At 45.8% G+C, this 24,143-nt stretch overlaps 1 protein-coding gene across 2 annotated transcripts in view; it reads right to left on the bottom strand.

The window, feature by feature from the left end:
* Positions 1 to 24,143, bottom strand: part of LOC118850210 (gamma-interferon-inducible lysosomal thiol reductase-like) — a 36,318-nt gene that overhangs the window by 11,697 nt on the left and 478 nt on the right. The window contains exons 2-3 of one of the 2 annotated variants that reach the window (XM_036759446.1): positions 5,542 to 5,690; positions 4,716 to 4,769 (exon numbers count right to left, since the gene is read on the bottom strand). The gene's annotated coding sequence lies outside the window, so the exon portion shown is untranslated. The remainder of the gene's footprint in view (positions 1 to 4,715; positions 4,770 to 5,541; positions 5,691 to 24,143) is intronic. The other variant, XM_036759455.1, reaches the window with a different exon arrangement.

The raw sequence follows: 24,143 nt of genomic DNA, 5'->3' as shown, positions 1-24,143 counted from the left end.
GGAAGCTGAAGAGGGAGGTGAGGTGAATGTCCCTGAGGGGGGGCATAGTGGAGAAAGAAATCCAGAGTCAGGAGTGAACCCTGGTGAGGAATGAAGGAGGAAACCAGTCTGGCCTGGGCCCTTCCTTAAAAGAGAGGGTCCAGGAGGAGATGACCAGTGAGGGAAAGGGGCCAAAGGGCAGGAGGGATCTTCCAGAGTGAGAAGGTTGTTGGGGCAGGGGGGCCCCCTCCATCTTTGACTCTATGTTCACAAATAGGGAAATACAGGATATGGACCAAAGAAATACCCATCAGTGGGAGAAGGGGGCACATGACTCACTGGGGTAATCAGGTGAGGCCTCTTGAAGAAGCAACACCAGAGCTGAGCTTTGCAGGAAGCCAGAGGGTTCTGAGAGCATTCTAGGTATGGGAGCCAGCCTATGGAAGATGGAGGACAGAATCTTGTGTCCAAGAGAACAAATAGACCATTTGGCTGGACCATAAGTCAACTCCCAATTGAATGCCATCCCCCACTGCTGCCAGGTGTGGAGTCAGAGACATCGGAGACCTAGAAGTCTTCCACCTAACTAAAGGGGAGGATAGATAGATAGATGGATGGAAGGATGGATGGATGGATGGATGGATGGATGGATCGATGAATGGATGGATGGATGGATGGGATGGCTCCATTCCTGAGGCTGAAGCTGAGGGCAGAGAACTTGGAATCTTCCCAGTCCCGGTCCCCCAGGGTGTCCACATTCTTCTCTCCACCCCACCCCACCCCACCCAGATTTCAGCAAGGTCAGAAAGGAAAACCATCCTCTGCCCACAAGAGCCACTCTTCACTTCTCTTGTCCAGTAAGGAGGCAGTAGGACCTGGATTTTGGGGTGCTGCTTGGTTAGCCTATGGGCCCTTGGCTATCTGTGGTGCTTTTTGAGGAGGGCTGGCCTGAGGTCTGATCAGGGCAAGGCTCAGATCAGCTGTGCATCACATGTCAACCTGAATTGGGATAGAAAAGGATCACCTCTGGGATCTGGGAATTCCCAGGGCTGATCTACCCACCCCGCACCCTCTATTCCCCATCAGCCTCTCCTACAAAAACCCAAAGGACTTTTGAAGTTCCTCTGAACTGCTTTTCAAAGTACATCAGCATGGGAAGGTAGGGAGAGGAAATTCCTGGACTCTGAGGGACCTGGGGGCAGGGGGGAACAGGGGAGACAGAGAGGTAGTCACTGATACAGGAATGAGTTGTAGATATCCTGAAACAAATCCCAGGGGAAAAGCCTTTTCAGCTGGGGAAGCCTAGAAGGTTCTGCTCTTCTTCTCTGGCCCAGAAAGCCTATTTCCCACCCAGAGCTCTGAGCTCTGAAAACTAAGGCTGGCAGCCACCAGACTTTGAGGTCTTTCCTCTCCTGGACTGCTTCTCCTGCAGCTCCTCTTCTTCCTTCCAGCCACCTCCTCCTGCCCCATAATGTGGGAGTCACTCAAGGTTTGGTTGTCTGCTCTATTCTCTTCTACCTTTGCCTTCTCTCCTTGGGTCATCTCATCCCTTCCCATGGCTCACACTTTCTACCCTCCCTTCTCCTCAGGTCATGTCTCTGAAAAGCACTGAAAAGCATGTGGCTCTTCCAGATTTGACACCACTCCTCAGCTGCCTTCTCTCCCTGAAGGTGATTTCTTCTATTCTGGTCTTCTTGCCCTGGAATACCCTTTCACCCCTTTGACCCCCTTCTCCCATTGGTCAGTTGTTCCTGACTTGTCCATTTTGAGGAAGCGGAGCAGTGTTTCGGTGGTCTATAGGAATATGTGATGTTGTGTTCAGAGCTGTCCATTTTTTCTTTGCTTCCTTGTAGGTTTTCTTTTGTTCTCTACTCTGCACTTTTTACTTTGTTCTTTTTTTCCCCTTTCTTCCTCCCTTCCCCCAAGAAAGCTAAAATTAACCAGGTATATATATATATATGTATGTATATATATGTATATATGTATGTATGTATATATATATGTATATATCTCACACACATACATACACACTTACATATACATATATAGAAATGCACATACACACATATATGCACATATACATAAACATACATATACATGCACTTAACATGAACATGCATAGGTATCTCTAATTATACACATATACACACATTTACATTCATATATATCTTTGTAAGACCTTAGTATACTTGTTTTTCCTGTTTCTTTGAAGGTAGATAACATCTTCCTTCCTAAGTCCAAGTTTTTACATATTTTTCTAAATCCACCAACTCTTCATTTCCTACACCACAGCAACATTCCAAACTTATAATGTCTAGTTATTTTAAATAGTTTAAAACAATATTGATTAATATGGCTGACATATAGTGTAGCTTCCCTATTTTTCTCTTTTCATTATATCTATATTAGCTTTAACTTTGTCTGAGATCATGATTACTACCTCTGCTTTTTTTTTATCTAATAAATTGTACTCCTGATCTTTATTTTGTTTCTATGTATCTCTTATTTCCTATCCATCCTGACCCTTTTGCTTTACTTCTACCTGCTACCTTGCCTTTCTGTTACTTAAGCTAGCCCTCCCCCCACGATCTCTCCCTCTGCCCTCTTGTTTCTATCTAAATTTAGAAGACCCAAATATACATGTTCTTCCCTCTTTATCCCATTCCCATTAATCTAGACACCCTTTTCTACTACCTCTCTCATCCTATTCCCACCCTCTTATATCTTTATAAATTTAGATAACTTTTCTTCCCTTTGAAATGTATATATTGCTCTCTCTTAAACCCAGATCTGATGTAAAATTCCTCCTTTTTCCTCTCCTCCCATCCTTGCCCTCTTATTTCTTTCTGATTTTAGACTTTTATATCCTTCTGTCTCTCTCCGTACGTATGTCCTGATCCCCTTTATCTTCTTCCTCAATTCCACTTCACTTCATGACCTCATCAGCTTCCTTGGATTCAATTTTCTCTATGCTGATGATTCTCATATCTATTTATCTAGACCTAACCTCTCTACAGACCTCCAAAGTCTCATTTCCAAGTGACTTTTAGAGATGTCAAACTGGGTGTCCCTGTAGATTTCCTAAACTGAGGCCTCAAACCAAATTCATTGTTTTTCCCCCTTGAACCCTCCCTACCACACACACATACACACAAATCTCTATTACTGTGGAGGGCAACACCAGACTCCAGTTCCCTTAGGATCACAAGCTAGGAGTCATCCTGGACTTCTCAGCCTCTCTCACCTCCATATCCAAGTTGTTGTCAGGTCTGTCAATTTCACCTTCCTAACATCTCTCCAATAAGCCCCCTTCTCTCCTCTGACACTGACACCCTTCTAGTGTAGACCCTTATCACCTCACCCCTGAACTGAAGGGGGCAGTCTGCCTGCCTCAAGTCTCTACACACTCCATTCCATCCTCCATACAACCAAAAGGGATTTTCAGAGACTACTGGTGATGGAATGGTCTATGACCTGTTTTCCTAGATCTCAGCAGAGGGTGGGACCCCAGTAACCCAACACTCAATCACAGAATTTAATTGTTGTCTGATTGGTCCATGTGTCTGGGTTTATCTCCTAGACAAATCCCAAGTATTTGGGCACCCATTCTTGTATGTGTAAGAGAACATATATTTTTTTTTAAAATGGTTCACTGTAAAAAGTGAAGTTTCATATGAATGGAAACTATCAATGTTACTTGAGAAGAGACTGTGGAACTTGACTGTCAAGGCTGTCATTCCTCGGAAAGACCAGCAAATGTACAGAAGAGAAAGGCAGCTAGAAGAGAATGTAGGACATGGTCCAAGCTAGAAGGGAATGTAGCCTATAGAATGCCAAGGCTGGGAAGGACCTTAGAAAACAATGTCACATCTGGAAGGAACCTTAGAACATACAGAGGGTTCCTAAAGTCTGGACACACAGGCAAAAATGCATTATTTTCAAGGAATGAACAAAATTTTCAACGTTTTATTTAATTGGAATATTAACAAGTAACATCTTCAATATGATTTCCATCATTTGTGATACAAAGGTTGATGCACTTTGCAAGACTCACACGAACTCAATGCAGTAACTCCACATTACCGTCAACTGCCTATGTGTCCAGACTTTAGGAACACCCTGTAGAATGTCAAAACTTGGCAGGACTTGGGCCCTCCATCCTCCTTGGTTAATTTGTTTTTTTCAAACTCTTCAATCATGTTTCCCAAAAAAGGTTTTTTTATTTGAACAAAACCCTGGAAAGAGTGAGATTTCCTGGGCCTGTCAGGAAGATACAAAAAGATCTGGGCACCCAGATACATCAAACTCTGGGCTGCACATGAGGACTTGGTCCCTTTCAGCCCAACCAGCTGCCTCCTGATAGATATGACTGATAGTGTACCACGCCTGCATTAATGCACCTAAGATCACTGCAGTTTCACTGCAAGAAGATTCCTCTTATGATGGAAAAGGTATTACTTTTGCAGACATCAGGCACCTCCCTCTAAAAAACATATTGACACTGTTACTCTTAGGTCCAATATACCTTTGTCCCCCCACCCTCCTCCTCATCCTGCTGGGGAACTGTGGTTCTGCAGCCTGAACCCAAGATGAGACCACCACCACTACCACCAGTATCCTCAGTCCCAGCCAACCCTGTAGCACCACCACTGGCCCTCTTGAATTAAGGACCTGACCAGTTGCAGGGATTCCCCCCTCATCTTGGAAATGTTTCTGAATGAGGTATGGCAACTCACCTGGTATAGATGACACACAGTGTCTAAGAGTTCAGCTGGATTCTCTAAGCGATGCTACTCAAAACAAAACCAAAAAAAAAAGGATATTGTCAGGAAAATAGAGAATAAATGGAAAATGCCTAAGCTTGAAGACCTGGGAAACTAACCCTAACTATAACCTCTGAGAAGACTGAATGGGATGATTAAGGCCTAAATGGAGGCTCAGAATGTGGGAGGGGCTTACTCCAAGTCATATGGCCAGTGAATGCTAGAGTGGGCAAGATCAGTAGCATGGAGTGGGTGATTTGGAGTCAGGGAACCAGGCAGACCTCTGGGCTCTGCTCTTTACTCCCTGGGGACTAGAGCAACTCATTTAACTTCTATAAAATAACTCATCTATAAAATGAGACTAGATAAAAACAATTCCCACTTCAAGCCCATTTCTCTCTCAGCCACCCTGTGAAGGAATTCAGGCCAATATCCCCTTTATTTTACAGGTGAGGAAACAGGCACAGAGGGATAAAGGGGCTAGCCCTGGGTCACAGAAACAGGTGTTCAAACAGCCTCTGAACCCTGGTCCTCTGCCCACTACACTGCATTGGCTCCTCACATTCAGCTCTACCTTTCCTCCCTCTAATCTCCTGAGCTTCAGTGTCTGGGCAAGGATAGCTACCCACAAGACCCTCAGAAGAAACCCTTGTGATTTGCCCAGGAGGATATTGTGGTCCCTTCCTTAATGAGGGTTTAGTGGGGTGGGATGGGAAGTGAGAGTAATGGCCTAGGGGAGAAGGCTAGGACAAGTTAACAGAAGGCAGCAGGTGAGCTGGGGAGAGGGTACAGCTCTTACTTCTTCAACCAGAATCCAAGGGATAAATGTGGAGGGGAAAGATGATTTGTCATCATGGTGTTTTCATGCATCATATCTTTGCCTTGAGGTCCTGTCACACATTTCATGACATCATGCATAGAAATTTGAGGGGCATAGATCTTTAGACACTGCAAAGAAGTGAAGGAATTATTATTTGGAGGGGAACCTAAGCCCATTAGTATTACCCTATCTTTCTTCAGCCCCCAGAGCAACTGGGCCAAATTTATCTCAGCAATTGTAAATGAGGCAGTAGGGTGAAGGGAGAGGGGAATTAAAAACCCAGGGAGCCTCTGCCTTGAAAATGGGACAAATCTTTCCTATCGGGTCCTCCCTTCCTCTCTCTTAGTAGTTATCAGAGTGGATTTGGGTCTCCAAACCCATCCCTCTTTCCCTTACACAAGCCTCCTGCTGGAGTGGAATTTCAGCTCCCATGCAAGAGAGAGCACCAGAGGAAGAAGAGCCAGGATTGTCTCACCCAAGCCCCCAGCCACCATTCCTTTTTCTGTCTCCAAATCTCTGACATGTGCCCCTTATCTCTAAAATTCTGGAAGAACTGACCTTCCCTAAGTCATTGCTTTGGGGGGAAAAGTGTGTATGTAAAATGTGGGGAAGCTGCTCAGCAGCCCATTGACTTCCAGAGAGTTTCAGAAAGCTCATGGGACTTTGTCATTATCCTTGGATTCTGACTAGCTGTGGGAGCCTGGACAAATCCCTTCATTTTTCTCAGCTTCTGTTATCCCAACTGATTCTAGAGGACTGAGGATGAAGAGGAATGTTGCCTACCTCCTACCTGAGAGTGGATGAACTCAAAGAGGTAGAAAGAGACACTTTTTTGGACACGGCCAATGCAGGAATTTCTTTTGCTTAACTCTGTATATTTGTTCCAGGGTTGTTGTTGTTTTTTTAAATATTATTTTTTCCCAATCACATGTCAAGACAATTTTTAGCATTCATTTTTACAAAATTGTGAGTTCCAAAATTTTCTCCCCCACCCCTTTCCATCCCTTCTTCCAAAAATGATAGGCAGTTTGATACAGGTTATACATGTGGTATCATGTAAAACATTTCCCCCTTGGTAACAGTATTGAAAGAAGAGAGAGATCAAAAGAAAAAAAAAACAAAAAAGAATAAGTGAAAAAATATGCTTCAATCTGCAGAGTTCATCAGTTCTTTATCTGGATGCAGGCAGCATTTTCCTTCTGAGTCCTTTGTCCTTGTCTTGGACCACTGTGTGGCTGAGAAGAGCGGAGTCATTCGTAATTGACCATCACACAGAGTTGCTGATACTGTGTATAACACGGTATCCTGGTTCTGCTTATCTTATTTTGAACCAGTTTGTACAAGTCTTTTCAGGATTTTCTCAAATCTGCCTGTTCATCATTTCTTATTGCATAACTATATTCCATTACATTCATATACCACATCTTTCCGCCATTCCCCAAATTGTTCTCCACAATGGTTGAATCACTTCACAACTCCACCAACAATGCATTAATGTCCCAATATTCCCACATGCTCTGCAACATTTATCATTTTCCTTTTTTGTCCTATTATGTGTGAAGTAGTGCCTCAGATTTGTTTTAATTTGCATTTCTCTAATCAGAAGTGATTTAGAGCACTTCTTTTTTGTTTGTTTGTTTTTGTTTTGGAGGGGGGAAGGCAAGGCAATTGGGGTTAAGTGACTTGCCCAAGGTCACACAGCTAGTATGTCAAGTGTCTAAGGCCAAATTTGAACTCAGGTTCCCCTGACTCCTGGGCCACTGCTCTACCCACTGTGCCACCTAGCTGCCCCCATAGAGCACTTCTTCATATACATAGAGATAGCTTTGATTTCTTCATCTAAAAACTGCCTGTTCATGTCCTTTGATCATTTATCAATTGGGGAATATTGTTTTTACCAACTGGGGTAGAGGGTACCATAGGTATGAAATAAGGAAGATAAATTTCTGTCCATTGAAATGATGATTCACAGAGGGATGCCCATCAATTGGGGAATGGCTAAACAAGCTGTGGTATATGATTGTAAATGGAATATTACTGAGCTATAAAAAATGAGGAGCGGGAGGATTTCAGAAAAACCTGGAAAAACTTACATGAACTGATGCATAATGAAATGAACAGAACCAGGAGAACACTTAACAGCAATATCATTTGATGAAGAACTGTGAATGATTTATCTGTTCTAAGCAATACAACAATCCAAGATAATCCCAAAAAACTATCCACCTCCAGAGAAAGAACTGATACTGTCTCAATACAGACTGAAGCATGCAATTTTTTACTTTCATTTTTTTCTTTTATTTGAGTCTTCTTGTACAAAAGGACTAATATGGAAATGTTTTACATAACTGCACATATATAATTTATATCTGATTGCTTACCATTTCAGGGAGGGGGCAGGGACAGTAGAGAGGAAAGGATAGAATGTGGAATTCAAAATTTCAAATAAAAACATACAAAAAAAAAGATTATTCAGTTTAAAAAAAATAACATCAATGGGAGTTTCTACACAACTTCCCTCTCTGAGCTGGTGGTGTGAACAATGATCTTTGTCAGTGTTCAAACACTACAAAAATGAAAGTTTTTATTACCCTTCTCAGTCATCATAATTCTTGTCTGTTCGGTGAAGTTCTCTAGGAAAATGCCAGAGAAGGGCCTCGCTTTCATTTTGTCTTTGTATTCCCAGGTGCCTAGCACAATGCTAGGTAACAGCTGCCATTCAGTAGATGGTGGGTGACTTAAATTCATCCCTGCCACCAAAGAATGCCCTTCTTTTGAATACCAGAATTCTCTGGGTGAAGTATGACCCAGCAGAGCTGATCTGAGATACAGAGAGACCTGGGTTCTGGTGTGACCCTGGGCAAGTCACCAAACTTCCTCATGAAACTCTCTAAGACTAAGCCCCAGACACCTAGAAATCTACATGTCATTTCCGTATACTGACTATATTTCCTTATACTGATGAAAAACAGAGTGATGAGAGATACATGGTGGGCAGATGAAGGCTGCAGCCTATGCAGAAACCAGTCAAACTAGGACTGTCTCAAGAGCAGTGGACATATGACTGGCAAAGGTAGTATGCCAGCCAGCCAGTCACACAACAGTGTGGGATGAAGATGGAGAGTGTGAGTGTAGCACTACTGTCTATGGAATTTGCAAAGAACAGGAACCCCATGGGACAAGAAAACAAAAGGAGCACCACCTCCCGTCCCCCCACTGGGCAGGGGGAATACCCATCAAGAGGGAACAAATCTTGATAATTACCACTTCCCTGGACTAGTCTCAATTAGTGAACGAACACTTCTTAAGCAATTACTGGGTGCTAGGCACTGGGGGCAGAATGAAAGGCAAAAAGACATGGTCTCTGCCTCCAAGGAATTCACTCCCATTCTAAAGGGCTATTACCCTTCAAAGTTCTTCTCCTGAAATCTTGCCACCTTTGGGTCCCCAAAGAACACACACACTTTTAGAGGGACTGCATTCACTGGAAGAAGCCTCTGGAGGAGATGTGAGGAAGTACTCCTCTTGAGGAAGCCCCCTCACATTAGCCTGGTTGGTAAGGGAAGTGCCTGTCTTTACTTATGGGCCATCCATTAATGTTCTACCCATCTAAGACAACAGAAAACCCAACCTCACAAGAGGAAGAAGTATGGCAGTGGGTCCAGGAGGTGGGGCACCTAGTGAGGCTAAGCCCCAAGGATTAGGTCCTTGCTTTCATACTTTGAGGATGAGTAGTTTGGTCTGGATGGGGATTTCTGCTGCTCAACCACTGCTTCTAAACCATGACTTCACTACTCTTCTCACAAGCACAGTCATGTGGAACATTCTGGAAATTAATACCTATAGAAATTAATACTATTTATTATTAATAATTATAATTAAATTTATTTTATCTTAATAATAGTTAATATAAAATAATGATAATAACCACATATTATAAAGTAATATTAAAATATAATAATATTTAATACTATTAAAATGCCTTCCATCACTTCTTTTATTCCATTTATTACTAATACCCCATACTGGTCTTGGCACTTGCCTTAGCAGTGAATTTCACTTCATCCTAGCAACCTTCCCATTATCCCCATTTTACTCATGGGGAAATAAAGGCTCAGAGCAACAGCAGTCACTTTTCCAAGGTCTTACAGTCACTGCTGCTACCTCACACAAGTTCTTAATGTCCTTGAGGTGATCCCAGGACAATGAAGTGCTGCCTCCAGGCTCAGGGAGCCAGCTGTCCAGCTGTAGCCCCAGGGCAGAGACAAAGGGGTAACTGGAAGGGATCTCCTCTTTTCCCTTCTCTTTCCCTCCTGTCCCACCAGGCAGACACATACAGGCTCCAGTGCATTCTTTGGATCAGCAGCTGACATCATACAGTTGACCACAGCAAAGGCATTAGGAAACTGTCTCCCAAGGAGGTACAACACACAGGTCTGTAGGAGCAGAGAATAAGACTGAGGGCCCTTGGGCCCTGAAAAAGGGTATATACCCCAGAGGATAGCCACTGAACTCAGAATCAAGAACGGAGAATCAAGGAGAACTCTCAGAACTTCAGGAGGTGAGGTTTTGCTTTGGGGCTCACTCACTGGAAGAGTGTTGGTGTGGTAGCCATCAAGGAGCGCCACCCCCCCTTTCAAAACTCAGATGCTGATGCTTCTCTCTCTGATAACTATGTATGTATAGCTTTGGTCAGACAGCTGGAAGCCTGTCTGTTGATTTAAGTTATTTGCTCTGTTTATATTTTCTCTGTTTGCAATTTCTGTGTCTATTCGCTTTGAAGTTCAGGGTGCTGACTTTTTCCCCTGAATTAAGCAAATGATATATGTATATTTAATTAAAGTAGGATTGTTAACCCCTTAAAGTTCCTTTCCTCAGAAAAGCAGATCAAAAAACCTGTGCCAGCAGCCCTCCTGTGTGTTGGCGTTACTGTCCTTACACAGCCACAGTAGCTGCAAGTAGCACTGTTGTTACACCTTCCTCTGCTTTTACAAAACAACACAAGCTCCTTTCTTTGGCACTCAATGCGGATCAGACTGGCTACGTAGCCTCTCTTTCCAAACTCATTACACATTACTCCCTATCACTCATTCTGTTCTTCAACCTAATGCTGTTCCTAGAACATGAGACCCCCGTCTCCCACCTCCAGGTCCTTACATAGGCTGCCCCTGATGTCTGGAATGTTCTACCTCCCAACATCTGTCTTGGAACACCTAGTTTCCTTTAAGGTTCAGCTCAGCGAAACTCTTTCAAGAGACTCCTTTGTTAAAGTCCTCCCCCTGCCCCCATCAGTATGTATTCAATACTCTAGATATATTCATATAGACATGCATGCACATACACACATATTTTATATAACTATATGGACATATACATACATACTCTGTCTTATCTACATGCAAAAGCTGCCATGAAGCCAGGTATACCTGGGTTCAAGTCCTGTCCTAAGCACACAGTGGCTAAGTAGTCTTGGGCAAGTCACTTAGCCTCAGACATTTAGCCTGAGATATTCTCTAAGATTGTTAAGTTGTAGAGAAAGTGCCAACTTTCCTTAATAGAGGGAGACTGCTCATCAGAGGCTTTCCTATGCCAATGAATGCAGACATCTGATGCTGACCCAGACTGATTGTTCTCATGGAGAGAGTCTTTAGGACTTTCTCCCTTTGGTGTTTTAGCCAGGCCCTAGCAGGATATGACACATGCTAGGCATTTAATGAATACTGGCCAGCTGATGGTCTGGCAGAAAGGAACTTTGACCTGTTCCCCAATCTGCCAGATGAGGACACTGGCACCTGATGATCTGGAGGGCCCTTCTGGAATGCGCACTCTCCCCACCAGAGTTTCTGGCCCTGTCACTGTAACAATAGATGCCTGCAGTGCTCTTCCAGCTCTGTTCTAAGAACCCTCAGCTCTCCTATTCTTCAGGACAGAGAAGGTCCCTTATGGCCACTGACTGGAGACAACTTCCTACTTCTCTTGATACCCCCTCCTTATCCTCCGAAACCACTGAGGAATCAGCTCCAAGTGAGTCACCATGTGCTTGTGATGGGGTCTCTGAGCAAATCCTGACCCATTCAACTGGCGGCACCTTTAACTTCTCCTCAACACTTTACTCCTCCTCTCCAGACCTTTTCCCAGCTTCCAACTCCCTTGGAAGGAGCCTCTAGAGACACTTGGCTGCCCAATGACCCCAGGCAGGGGCAAGAGGGAGTTCAGGGCCCTACAGGGCCAAGGATAGTATCACCTTCAGGTGAGTCTCCCATGGGTACCTCCACCCTCAAGTCAAACCTAAATTAAGTCTTCTAAGTTGTTAGGAAAAGCAATAGGAAAAAAAGGCTGTGGGGCCACTTAAAAACCCAGGAAGCCTCACTCATCCCAGGGTATCCCCTTGACTCTGGAGGAAAAGTGTTTCACCCTCCTGGTTTCTTTGTCCAGGTCCCTGCTTCTGTTCCCCTTGGTCTGTTACCTAGATGCTGTTCTCTTTTTGTCCAAGTCCCTCAGAGAGCTGTCTGCCTGTCTGGTACTCAGGCACTCTGATCCTATTCCCTTTTCCCCTGGACTACACACTGGCAGGTTAATGTAGCTGGCTCCTATCTTAACAAGTGTCTGGTGCAGTCCCAGGTCAAGGGAGCGCCTGCCTCAGGATGTTGGCCTGCCTGCCTGTTTGTGGCCTGCCAGGTGCCTGCCTGGCTTCTGGGGAAAAAAGAACTCAGGAGCTGACCCCATTTTCCTGCTTCATCCCCAACTCTAGCCCCAATCTGACCCATGTTCTAGCCAGCAGTTCTGCCCCCTGGCAACACCTGGCAGTCCCATGAGGCTAGGTACAGACAAGCTTTGTGGGCTGGGATTGTCGGTGGAGTTAGGGGGTGACTCCTGGCCTGGCTGGGCACTCCAGGCACCAGGGGCAGGAGGAGCAGTAGAGATGCCAAAGGAGCTCCAGCTGTGACTGAAGCCATCTTGCCTCGGTGGCCAGAGCTGGTGGAGAGGAAAAGAACTGAGTGTTGACCTGAGAGTTCCAGCTTTTAACCTCCTTGGCCAGGTGGTTCCAGACTGCTCTCCCTGTCCCAGCCAGTCTTATCTCCTCACAGGCCAACGCTGCCCTCAGGCAGGGCCACCCTCAAGCCCTACAGGTCTCTCTACCTCAGACCCAGTCCAGAAGCCCTGGCTGCTCCAGTGCAGTGGTGGGCTTGAAGGGAGGGAAGAGATGGGTGGACTAGGACAAGTGATCCCCAAGGCTCTTTTGAAACCTATCTTTCTTTAATCCTGTGACTCTTCTCTTTAAGCATGCAGTTAACTCATTTGAAAAAGGGAAGGGTGTGGAATAAAGGTATTTGACCTTTAAGGACAACCATCCCCCTCCATTAGGGCACCTGGGAAATCCTGTTCCAGGGTCTTCCCGAAAGGACACCTTGCAAAGGCTTCTCTGAACAAAGCGATTGAAGTGAGCAGAGCCAGGAAAACACTGTACACAACTGCAACATTGTAACCACGACCAACTGGGAAAGACTTAGTGTAAGAAATGGGAGGAGGAGTTTTGTTTCCACAGAACTAAAGGTGTGCTTCCTGCCCTCCCCCACCCCAGCTTTAGCAGAGACCAGGCCTCAAGGTCGGTCAGGTGAGAGGTCAGAGGCTTGTACGCATGTGCATACTTTTTGAGAAGGCAGTCTGGGGAATTAGAGAGGCCAAACCCACTTGAACCTGTTCAAGCTTATCCAGGGTCTGGTCTTGGTCAAGAATCCAGGCCTACTGATTTGCATCATTTGCATATGTTAAAGGGGGAAAGTAGGGGAAGTAAAAGAATACAGTTTAATCCTAAACTAAGACAAGGAAAATCTAATTAACTTCACTTTTGCTTCTGTATCTTTATTATCCTATTTATATAAACTGTATAACCCAGGAAAACTATGTAAAAAAACAAAGATTGTAAACTAACCATGACTCTAGCAGGAGTGGAGGGAATGGTTACCCCTGCTCCTGCAGCTGTATCTGTGTGAGTGTTCCCGCGAGCACTGCACCCGCTCTCCCGGGGAGCGTAATAAAATGCCTTCCTCTGCCCACTCTGGTCCTGAATTCTTTGGGTGTGAATGGGCAAATCGCATGGATTTTCCTAAGGTCAAGTGAAGGGAAGCAACAGGCAGCGGAAGCTCGCCAGACTTACTCCTGGATCTTGTCTTGGGGTGTCCTGTGATCCCCACTGCGGTGTTAAGAGGGCTACCACTCTGGATTCCCTTGGGGAAGCCTGTGGTCTGCACGGCCTTCTTAAAGGGACATCACATGGGACTTCCGGCCCTGTCTCGGGAGCCTTGTGATCTTACTGCCATCCTAAGGGGCCATCACTTGGGTCTTCCTTAGGGTCTGACCCCTAGGAGGCCCTGTGATCCCCACAGATTAAGGGATGGCTACCACTTGGTCTTCCTCTGGGAGTCCTGTGGTCTGTACAGCCTTCCCTAGGGATTATCACAGGGTTCTTCTTCAGGACTTTGGCCCTGCCTAGGAAGTCCAGTGATCGCCAAAACCACGTTTCTCACACTTAGCTACCCTGATCAATACAATGTCCCCAGCAACTTCAAAGAAATCATCTTGAGAAAAATGCTATTCACTTCCAGAGAGAGAACTAATAAACTCTGACTACAGATTGAAGCATAGGGTTGGGCTGGGTTTTTTTCCCTGTCATTCTCTTTATTTCTTTTGCTTTTTCTTTTTTGGCTAATACGGAAATGTTGTGCATGCCTCTACAAGTATAATGGCTATCATATTGTCTCCCTTCTCAATGGCTGGGAGAGAGACTGGAGGTAGGAAGAGAATTGGACTCAATATGAAAAATAAATATTAAAAAACTGACTTAAAAAAAAGACTCCCTACATAGAATTGAGCTGGACCAGCTAGCAATTGCAGAGACCCTCACTAACTTTGGAATCGGGCGTTTCCCCTACTCTCTCCGGATGTCCCTAACCCCTGCTACCTTTGGAACATCAACCCTGAGGTTCTTCCCCTCCCAGCTTGATTTTTTTTTCTTTTTTTCTAATTAAAGGGGCCATCCCTTAACTCCCTTTTTAAAGAGGCCTAGTCATTGAAAGTGCCTTACCTCACTCTGAGGGAGTTAGTGAAAAGGCCTAAGGCTAAAAGGGCCAGGGTCTCCCATTGCATCCTGGGTCATCTCCAGTTATCCAGATGAATATCTAGTCACTGGATCCAGATGGCTCAGGAGGAGAAAATGAGGCTGGTGACCTTGCACAGCCCTCCCTCACTCAAATCAATGTCAATTGCAAGTCATGTCATCATTTCCCTGATGTCATGGTGCTCTTTGAAAACACAAGCCACCTTCCAGAAAGAAACAGTGAGGAGGGTCTGTGGCTGTGGCAGAAGTAGGGGGAATCCTAGGAGTTGAGGACATCTAGCAAATGTCTCAGTCTGGCCCCCGTTTGTAATCTGGGTGGAGCACTCTGGGCTCCTTCCTGCATTCCCTGGGTCTTGCCCTGCAGGTTAGGTGATGGACTTTGGATAAAAAAAAAAAAGAGTCTGAATGGACTCTGTTCCCTAGAAGCTCCTTATCAGATTAATATCACAGCCTTCACTGGAGACTGAGAAGAGAAAGGAAGAAATTTTGGGGGAGAGAATCCCAGGAACTGGGGTTAGGGTTATCCAGTCCTTGTGCTCTGTAAGATCACAAGACTGAGCAGTGGAAGGGATCCTAGGACACAGAAAATCAGGTCAGGATGGGACATTAGAATAGACACGTGGAAACTAAGAGTTGGAGAGAAGGAAGGTACATTCAATACTCCCTCTCAGTTCTGAAGAAGACCCTGGAACTATGCCCAGAGAGCTATAAGACTGTGCATATCCTCTGATCCAGCATATCACTGGTAGATCTGTATCCCAAAAAGAGCAAAGGAAAAGGAAAAAGCCCTGTATGTAGAGAACTATTTATTGCAGCTCTTTTTGTGGTGGCAAAGAAGGGGAAATGGAGGGGATACCCATCAACTGGGAAATGGCTGGACGAGGTTTGGTATGTGACCATGATGGAATACTTTAGTGCTGTAAGGAAGGATGAGCAGGATGTGTTCAGAAAAACTGGGAAGATGTATATGAATTGATATGATGGGGTTGCTGGGGTGCTTGTGCTTGGATCCTAACTCTAACATTGCTCCTTAGCCTCTGTTTGGGTGCTTATGCCTAGACCCCAATTCCAAAATCGCATCCACTTCTAAAATCACATCTCTCCCTAGCTTCAAAGCATTGGTCCTAGCAGTTTCTCTCCAGTTCAAGGGCAGCATGCCTTAGCAAAACACTTATCTCTGCTCCTGATACTGCTGCCAGCTGCACCTATAGAATTTATTGGTCCGACTCTACATGCTAACTGGCTGTGCACTGGGCCACAACAATATTTACTACTTACTGACCTCTCCCTCAACGACCCCACCTGGGAACTCCAGTCTTGGGGTTCCTGGACCTCGGCTCCCCCAACCCTCAACATTTCCAGAGTAAACTACGAGAAGAACTGGGAGATCCACTGTGCACAGTAACAACAATGCCGTAATGCTGATCAACTGTGAAAGACTTGGCTACTCTGATCAGGAGCCGTGAGAACTGATGAAGCCTGAGTGCAGCTGAAGTACAAGTGTCTTGCTCTTTTTTTTTCCTGGTGATATGGCAAATACAGAAAAATGTTTTGCAGAATTTCACATGTACAACTGATATCATATTACCTTCCTTCTCAGTGGTTCTGGAAGAATTGAGAAGGAGGGAGACAATCTGGAACACAAAATTTCAAAAGGAAAGAATGTAAAAAACAAATAAAGGCTAAGTAAAAAGGGAAAAACCATAACAAAAATACTACGTCAGGCACAGCACTGAGAGCTTTACTAATATTATCTCACTCCATCCTCACAACCCTGGCAGAGAGGAACTACTAACCCCATTTGGCAGCTGAGGGAGCCTCAGAACCTAGAAGTCACAGTTGCAAGAGACCTAAAACCATACACTGTCAGGCTCTTACAACAGAAAATTTTAGAACTGAAAAAGGCCTTAGAACACGGAGCACCAAGGATAAAAGGGTAAGAGGCCTTAGATGACAACCTCTTCACTGTACACAAGAAGATGCTAAGGGCCCTGGATGAAGAGATCTGCCTAAAGTCACCCTGCAAATATGGCCCTTCCTGCTCCCTGCCCTCAACTCTTCAAGGCAAAATATCCATTCCCTGCCATACCCCATCTTCCACTACCCAAAAGGCCAACTTTCCATAGGGATCCTCATAGGGCTAAGTCTCTTGGATACCTGGAAGGGGGCCTGGTGCTTACAGCGGAAGAGGGGGAGGAGGTGATTCAGGCTCCTCATCCCAGTCCCAGACCTGGGGGTGACAGAAGGAGGGAGAAGAATCAGGGAAGCCTGGGACTGTTACTCTTGTCCTGCTTGCAGAAACACCAATCTAGGCTCTGGCTTGGCCCTCCCTTCCCCCACACACAGGAGGGAGTGTGCTGTCAAAAGGGGAAAATGCTCTGGATACGACAGCAAAGAGCTTGGGTTTGAATCCCTGCTCTGGGCTTTGCTGCCTATGTGACCTCAAGCATTTGAGTTCCCATGGCAATCTCTGAGCTGAGGACACTAGACTGAACTGAACTGGGTGACTACTCTAGTGTCCCTTGCAATTTAGCTCCCAAGGCCCTATGATCTCATGACTCAAGATCAGCCTCCACAATCTCTGTTGCCTAAAGCCTGACACAGAACCCCCATGCAGGAAAGGGAGCAGCCCCTGCCCCGCTGAGGCCTCCACACACCCTTTGCCCTCCTTCAAAGAATCCATCATATGCATTTATTAACTACTTACTACTAATCTGAACTGCCTGAACTAAGGGGATGGGACTATGAAGGTGAAACAGGGCTAAAATCTTACATTCTGCTAGGGCAGACTTCCTAACCTAGAGAATTTGGGTTTTTAAAAAAAAAAACAACTTTGATAACCATACTTCCGTGTAACTAGTTTCCTCAGTAATCCCATGTATCTTATATATTTACAAACACCACTCTAAGGAGACATCTGTGGGCTTCACCTGGCTGCCAAAGGCATCTAGGACACAAAAAAGGTTGAGAACTCCTGTATAATACATGATTTCTCATCGTGGGTGGTGGCTAGGGTGCTGGACCTGGGTTCAAATTCAACCTTGGACACTTACCCCAAGCAAGACACTTCTACTGTGTCTCAGTTACCATCAGGTAGTAAGTACATTGCACTTAGTATCAGAAAGCCCTGAGTTCAAACCCTGCCTCACACTCTTACTCAATTCATGACCCTGGGCAAGTCACTTACCTCTCACAGCCTCAGGTCCCCCATTTGTCAAATGGGGACAACAATGGCGCCTGTTTCACAGGGCCAGGTGCTCTACAAGCCTTAAATTACTACCTCAAGGCCAATCTGATGTTGTGATTCTTCTTAATCTGTAAAAGGAGGAGGTTAGAGGTGAAGTCAACAACTATCACTCACTCATGTGTGCCAGGCACTGTCTAAGTGCTGAGGATACAAAGAAAGGAAAAAAAGAGCCACTCTCTGCTCTCAAGATACGTACACTCTGTGGTGGGAGACAACAGCTAAGTACAAACAGGGCTAAACAGGGTAACTGGGAGGGAATCTCAGAGCAAAGCCACGAGAAATTAGGGGGATCAGGAAAGCCTTCCTGGAGAAGGTAGAATTTTAGCTGAGACCAGAAGGAAACCAGGGAAGCCAGGAGGCAGGGATAAGGAGCCAGAGAATTCTAGGCATGGGAGACATGCAGAGACAATGACTGGGGTCAGGAGATGGAAAAACAAGGACACCAGTGTCACTGGATGGAAAGGAGAGTGGGGGAGGGGGGCCACATGGACAGTGGGAGGTGGAAGAGGACTAGAAAAGTAGAAGGAGGCCAGGTTAGGGATGGCTTTCTAAGCCAAAGAAAGGGCTTTATATCTGATTCTGAATAGAAAGGGAGATAGTAGAGCTTTTTTCTTAAATTATTTTTATTCATTTCATTAGGTATTTCCCAGTTACAAGTAAAAAAATTTTTAAACATCATTTTTTAAAATTGTGAGTTCCAAATTCTCTCCCTTCTTCCTGCCTCTCTTCTCTCCTTGGAAAGGCAAGAAATTTGGTATCAGTTATACATGTGAAGTCATGCAAAACATTGTTCCATATTAGCCAGGTTGCAAAAGAAAACACTCACCAAATAAAAACAATAAAAATAAAGGAAGTGAATAAAAATGCTTCGATCTGCACTGAGAGTTTCTCATTGTGTGTGTGATTTGTCCTTCATTCTCAAAGAGGACTATGACATTGGGAAGATGATGCCATGACTTGCAAGTGAATTGGATTACAATGAGGTAGAGCTGTGTAGTCACCAGCCTCACTTTCCCCTCCAGAGCCATCTGGGTCCAGTGGCCAGATATAGATCAGGACAAGTGGAGATGGCCCCCAGAGTTCATCAACTCTCCCTCTAGAAGGTGAGAAGGGAATGTATAATTTTCATATTAATCTACATGATATGTGTAATGAATATACTAATAATTTAGTTGTCCTAAGAGCTGCCTCTCTGGCTTAGGAGTCAGAGCTCACAACGCAGCTTGAACTGATTAATCAAAACTGACAACACTCACAATTGAGGGACCTCAAGTGAAGTGAATCAAAGACTGAAGAACTTGTTCCCGTCACAGAACTCTGGTTCTGCCCTTTAGGGGAGGTGCTCACAACCCCTAAAGACTTGACTCCAGAATTGCGGCACTGTGGGACTTAGGGTTTCACTAAATGACTGTTTGTAATCCACCTTCCCCACCCCCTTCTATCCTCTATTCCCCCTTGTGATTTAACTATATAACCTGTGCTTTTACTTCAGCTAAGAGAACATCCCTCACTCTGAAATTAATTAAATTACTTGATTACTGGCACTCCAGTCTCCAGCCATGCTTTGGGTGGCTCCAGGTATTCCCAGGTTAGACACTGGCTCAGTAAAAATCCTGTTAACAAGGTAGATAGCATTTTTCACCATGGGTCCTCTGGAACTGTCTTGGATCACTGTCCTGATCAAAGTAGCCAAGTCTTTCATAATCGATCATCATTACAACATTGCTGTTACTGTGCACAATGATCTCCTGGTTCTTCTCATTTCACTCTGCATCAGTTCATGTAAGTCTTTTCAGGTTTTCCTGAAAGCATCCTGTTCAACACTTCTTATAGCACAGCAGTATTCCATCACAATCATATACCACCACTTGTTCAGCCATTCCCCAATTCTTGGGCATCCCCTTGATTTCCAATTGCAATAGTCCAGGCCTGAGGTGATGAGGGACTGCATTAGAGGGGCGATAAGAATCAGAGGAGAGAAAGGGGCTATAGGAGACATGTTTCCCCAAGTATTTATTAAGCACTTACTGTATGCCCAGCAAAGTGCTAAACACTGGGGGTGGGGGGAAATAGAAACAAAAAAGGAGACATTTTCTGCCCCAATGAAGCTTCCATTTGAATGGGGAGAAGGAAAAGAGACAAGACAGAAAAGGAAGCTGAAGAGGGAGGTGAGGTGAATGTCCCTGAGGGGGGGCACAGTGGAGAAAGAAATCCAGAGTCAGGAGTGAACCCTGGTGAGGAATGAAGGAGGAAACCAGTCTGGCCTGGGCCCTTCCTTAAAAGAGAGGGTCCAGGAGGAGATGACCAGTGAGGGAAAGGGGCCAAAGGGCAGGAGGGATCTTCCAGAGTGAGAAGGTTGTTGGGGCAGGGGGGCCCCCTCCATCTTTGACTCTATGGTTCACAGATAAGGAAATACAGGATATGGACCAAAGAAATACCCATCAGTGGGAGAAGGGGGCACATGACTCACTGGGGTAATCAGGTGAGGCCTCTTGAAGAAGCAACACCAGAGCTGAGCTTTGCAGGAAGCCAGAGGGTTCTGAGAGCATTCTAGGTATGGGAGCCAGCCTATGGAAGATGGAGGACAGAATCTTTTGTCCAGGAGAACAAATAGGCCATTTGGCTGGACCATAAGTCAACTCCCAATTGAATGCCATCCCCCACTGCTGCCAGGTGTGGAGTCAGAGACATCGGAGACCTAGAAGTCTTCCACCTAACTAAAGGGGAGGATAGATAGATAGATGGATGGAAGGATGGATGGATGGATGGGATGGCTCCATTCCTGAGGCTGAAGCTGAGGGCAGAACTTGGAATCTCTCCAGTCCTGGTCCCCCAGGGTGTCCACATTCTTCTCTAAACCCCACCCTACCCCACTCCAACCAGATTTCAGCAGGGTCAGAAAGGAAAACCATCCTCTGCCCACTAGAGCCACTCTTCACTTCTCTTTTCCAGTAAGGAGGCAGTAGGCCTTGGATTTATTTTGGGGTGCTGCTTGCGGGTAGCCCACGGTCCCTAGGTTATCTGTGGTGCTTTTTGAGGAGGGCTGGCCTGAGGTCTGATCAGGGCAAGGCTCAGATCAGCTGTGCATCACATGTCAACCTGAACTGGGATAGAAAAGGATCACCTCTGGGATCTGGGAATTCCCAGGGCTGATCTACCTACCCACCCCCCACCCTCTATTCCCCATCAGCCTCTCCTACACAAACCCAAAGGACTTTTGAAGTTCCTCTGAACTGCTTTTCAAAGTACATCAGCATGGGAAGGTGGGGAGAGGAAATTCCTGGACTCTGAGGGACTTGGGGACTGGGGAAGACAGAATGGTAGTCACTGAGACAGGAATGAGTTGTAGATACCCTGAAACAAATCCCAAGGGAAAAGCCTTTTCAGCTGGAGAAGCCTAGAAGGTTCTGCTCTTCCTCTCTGGCCCAGAAAGCTGTTTCTCATCCAGAGCTCTGAGCTCTGAGGACTAAGACTGGCAGTCCCCAGACTTTGGGGTCTTTCTTCTCCTGAACTGCTTCTCCTGTAGCTCCTCTTCTTCGTTCCAGTCACCTCCTCCTGCCCCATAATGTGGGAGTCACTCAAGGTTTGGTTGTCTGCTCTATTCTCTTCTACCTTTTCCTTCTCCCCTTGGGTCATCTCATCCCTTCCCATGGCTCACACCTTCTACCCTCCCTTCTCCTCAGATCATGTCTCTGAAAAGCATGTGGCTCTTCCAGATTTGACACCATTCTTCAGCTGCCCTATCCCCCTGGAGGTGATCTCTTCTATTCTGGCCTTCTTGTTCTGGAATACCCTTTCACCCCTTCGACCCCCTTCTCCCATTGGTCAGTTCTCCCTGGCATGTCCATTTTGAGGAAGGGTCCACCTCTCCCAGACTCACCTACCTGGGTAACATCCTTTCTTCCTCCTCTTTTTTCAACTCCTTGGTTGGCATTTCCCTCCTTAGAATGGAAACTCCTTGAGGGCAGGGGCTGTCTTTCCTTTTTACTAGGATTTGGATCCTCTGTGCTGAGAACCCTGCTTGGTCTATAGGAAGCACATAAGAAATGCTTCTTCTTGTTACTGAATTCCAGTTATCTGTGCTTGTGTCTGTTGCCCTTGGGTTCTGGAGGACAAGGACTAAAATTTATTGAAAACTCTGAATGAATGAAAAGGCACCTGGATCAAGCCCAGGGAGTAGCATAACCCAGTGGATGGAGATCTGGCCTCAAAGACAGGAAGAACTGACCCATACTGGCTGTAATCTTGGCTCCCCTCTTAGCACTTCCAACAGCTCTTTTCAGCCCTTTAAGTGGCAGAGCAGGAACCAAGTGGCACTGGCAGGAGTGTCTTCCCCTGGGAGTTCCAATCCAAATGAAACCATGGATCCTAGCCCAGCAGAGTAATCTTTCTAATGCTCCCAAACAGAGCTGGTGTTGAGGAGAAGAAAAGGAATAGATTTCCCTAGTCTCCATGGAAGGCCAGAGAAGATGGCTGCCATCCCCACCACCCAGCTGAAGCTGCTCTCTGGAATGATTTCCCAACTTTGTCTCAGTCTTCAGCCTTCCACTGAGCCTCATACAGGATTATCCAGATTACCTTTCTGGTCACAGTCCCTTCACATGAACAGCTGCATAATACCCTCCTTGAACCTCTTGGTAGCCCCAGTTTCTCAGAAGCCCCAGAGCTGCCTCCATGGGATCACGTGGAAGCCCAGAGGTTTTATCTGGAAACACTGTCTCTCTGTTTCTCTCCGAGTCTATCTTGCTCAAGCTGTTGCTATTGGACCCAGAAACCATGACCTGCTCCATTTCTGGCCTGGGCTGGTTAGACCATCCATAGGCAGCCTTAGGGCCTGCACCCACAGGGGCCACACTGCCCATAGAGAGGTGCCACACTTAGTATGGCCACCCAGTGGACTCCAGCTCTGCTGCAGCTCAGAACTCCTGAGCTCTCATGATTCCCCAGCCTCAAGCTCCACTCTAGGAGCAGGAACTGCTGGCAACTGTCACCATGCACAGGCTCACATTCTCCAGTCAATTTCTTCCCTTTGGCAATGGCTCAAAGGAACCCAAACCCACAGACGTACAGAGCACAAACTGGTCAGAGAGAATACACTCCTGGCAGGCTCTTGATGTCCCTTAGGGTCCCTGAAAGGCAGCATAGGCTAAAAGAGTCCAGAAACAGTGCCTTCCCTCCTGCCCCCATCTTTCTACAACTCTGATTCTTCTCCAAACTAGAATATTCTCCAATGCTCAAAACAGAGTCCTTTGCTCTTTTCTCACTAGATTCCATCCTGAGATCCCATCTACTCTCTGGACATTCACCACCACTACAGATCTACCTCTTCAGCTCCAACCTTTCCCTGGAAATCCAGTCCTGCTGGAGCTGGACAGCTCCAGGTGGTTGTCCCAGAGGTACCTGGGGGACAGCATACAGAGTTCTGGACTGGGAATCAGGAAGTCCGGTTTGAATGCCAAACTGAAGGGTTTGGACTTTCCTTGCAAGGCAGGAGACAGCCAGGAAAGAAGAGCTATTTAAAAGTGTTTGCAGCTCTAACAGGCTCCCCACCTCCTCTTCTTCCACACAGGCAGCCAGCCTTACCCTCCTGAGCATCCCTCTCAGCACACATCTTCAGTGCCTTCCTATAAGGAAGAGGGAAAGTCCCAGCTCTCCCTGGCACCACAGGCCCTGACCTAATCTTCTCCTGCCTCCCTACAAAAACCCTCTGCTCCACTGGGAGCAGAGGCAGCTGGGTGGCTCAGTGGGTACAGCCCTGGACCTGGAGTCAGGAACATCAGAGTTCTGACACTTCCTTAGAGAAAGAGGCACTCAACTGCTGTCTGCCTCAGTTTCCTCATCTATAAAATGAGGATCATGATAGCACCTACATCCCAGGGGTGTGGTGAAGATCAAATGAGATAATTTAGAAAGCATTTCACAGGCCTTAAAGTGCAACGTAAATGCTATTATTTTTATTTCTACAAGACCTTTGCCCTGTCTCTCTTCACCCCTTTCATCCTTCATCTGTTGTCAGACTAATCTTCCTTACTCACAGTTCTGGCTTTGCACACAGCAGGTGCTTAATCAATGATTCTCGCAGCGAATCAATATGGCCATAGGACTCCTCTATTCACAAAGCCTCAGGACAAATGGAAAATCCACAGCCTTCTATAAGCTGAGGTCCCTCTAGCTTTCCATTCTTGTAAAAAAAAACTGCTGTCCTTTTCCTTGTTT

The sequence above is a fragment of the Trichosurus vulpecula genome, chromosome 1 (assembly GCF_011100635.1).
Source record: "Trichosurus vulpecula isolate mTriVul1 chromosome 1, mTriVul1.pri, whole genome shotgun sequence".
Taxonomy (NCBI): domain Eukaryota; kingdom Metazoa; phylum Chordata; class Mammalia; order Diprotodontia; family Phalangeridae; genus Trichosurus; species Trichosurus vulpecula.
Note: the sequence above shows the minus strand (reverse complement) of the source record. Positions and strands in the feature narration are given on the sequence as shown.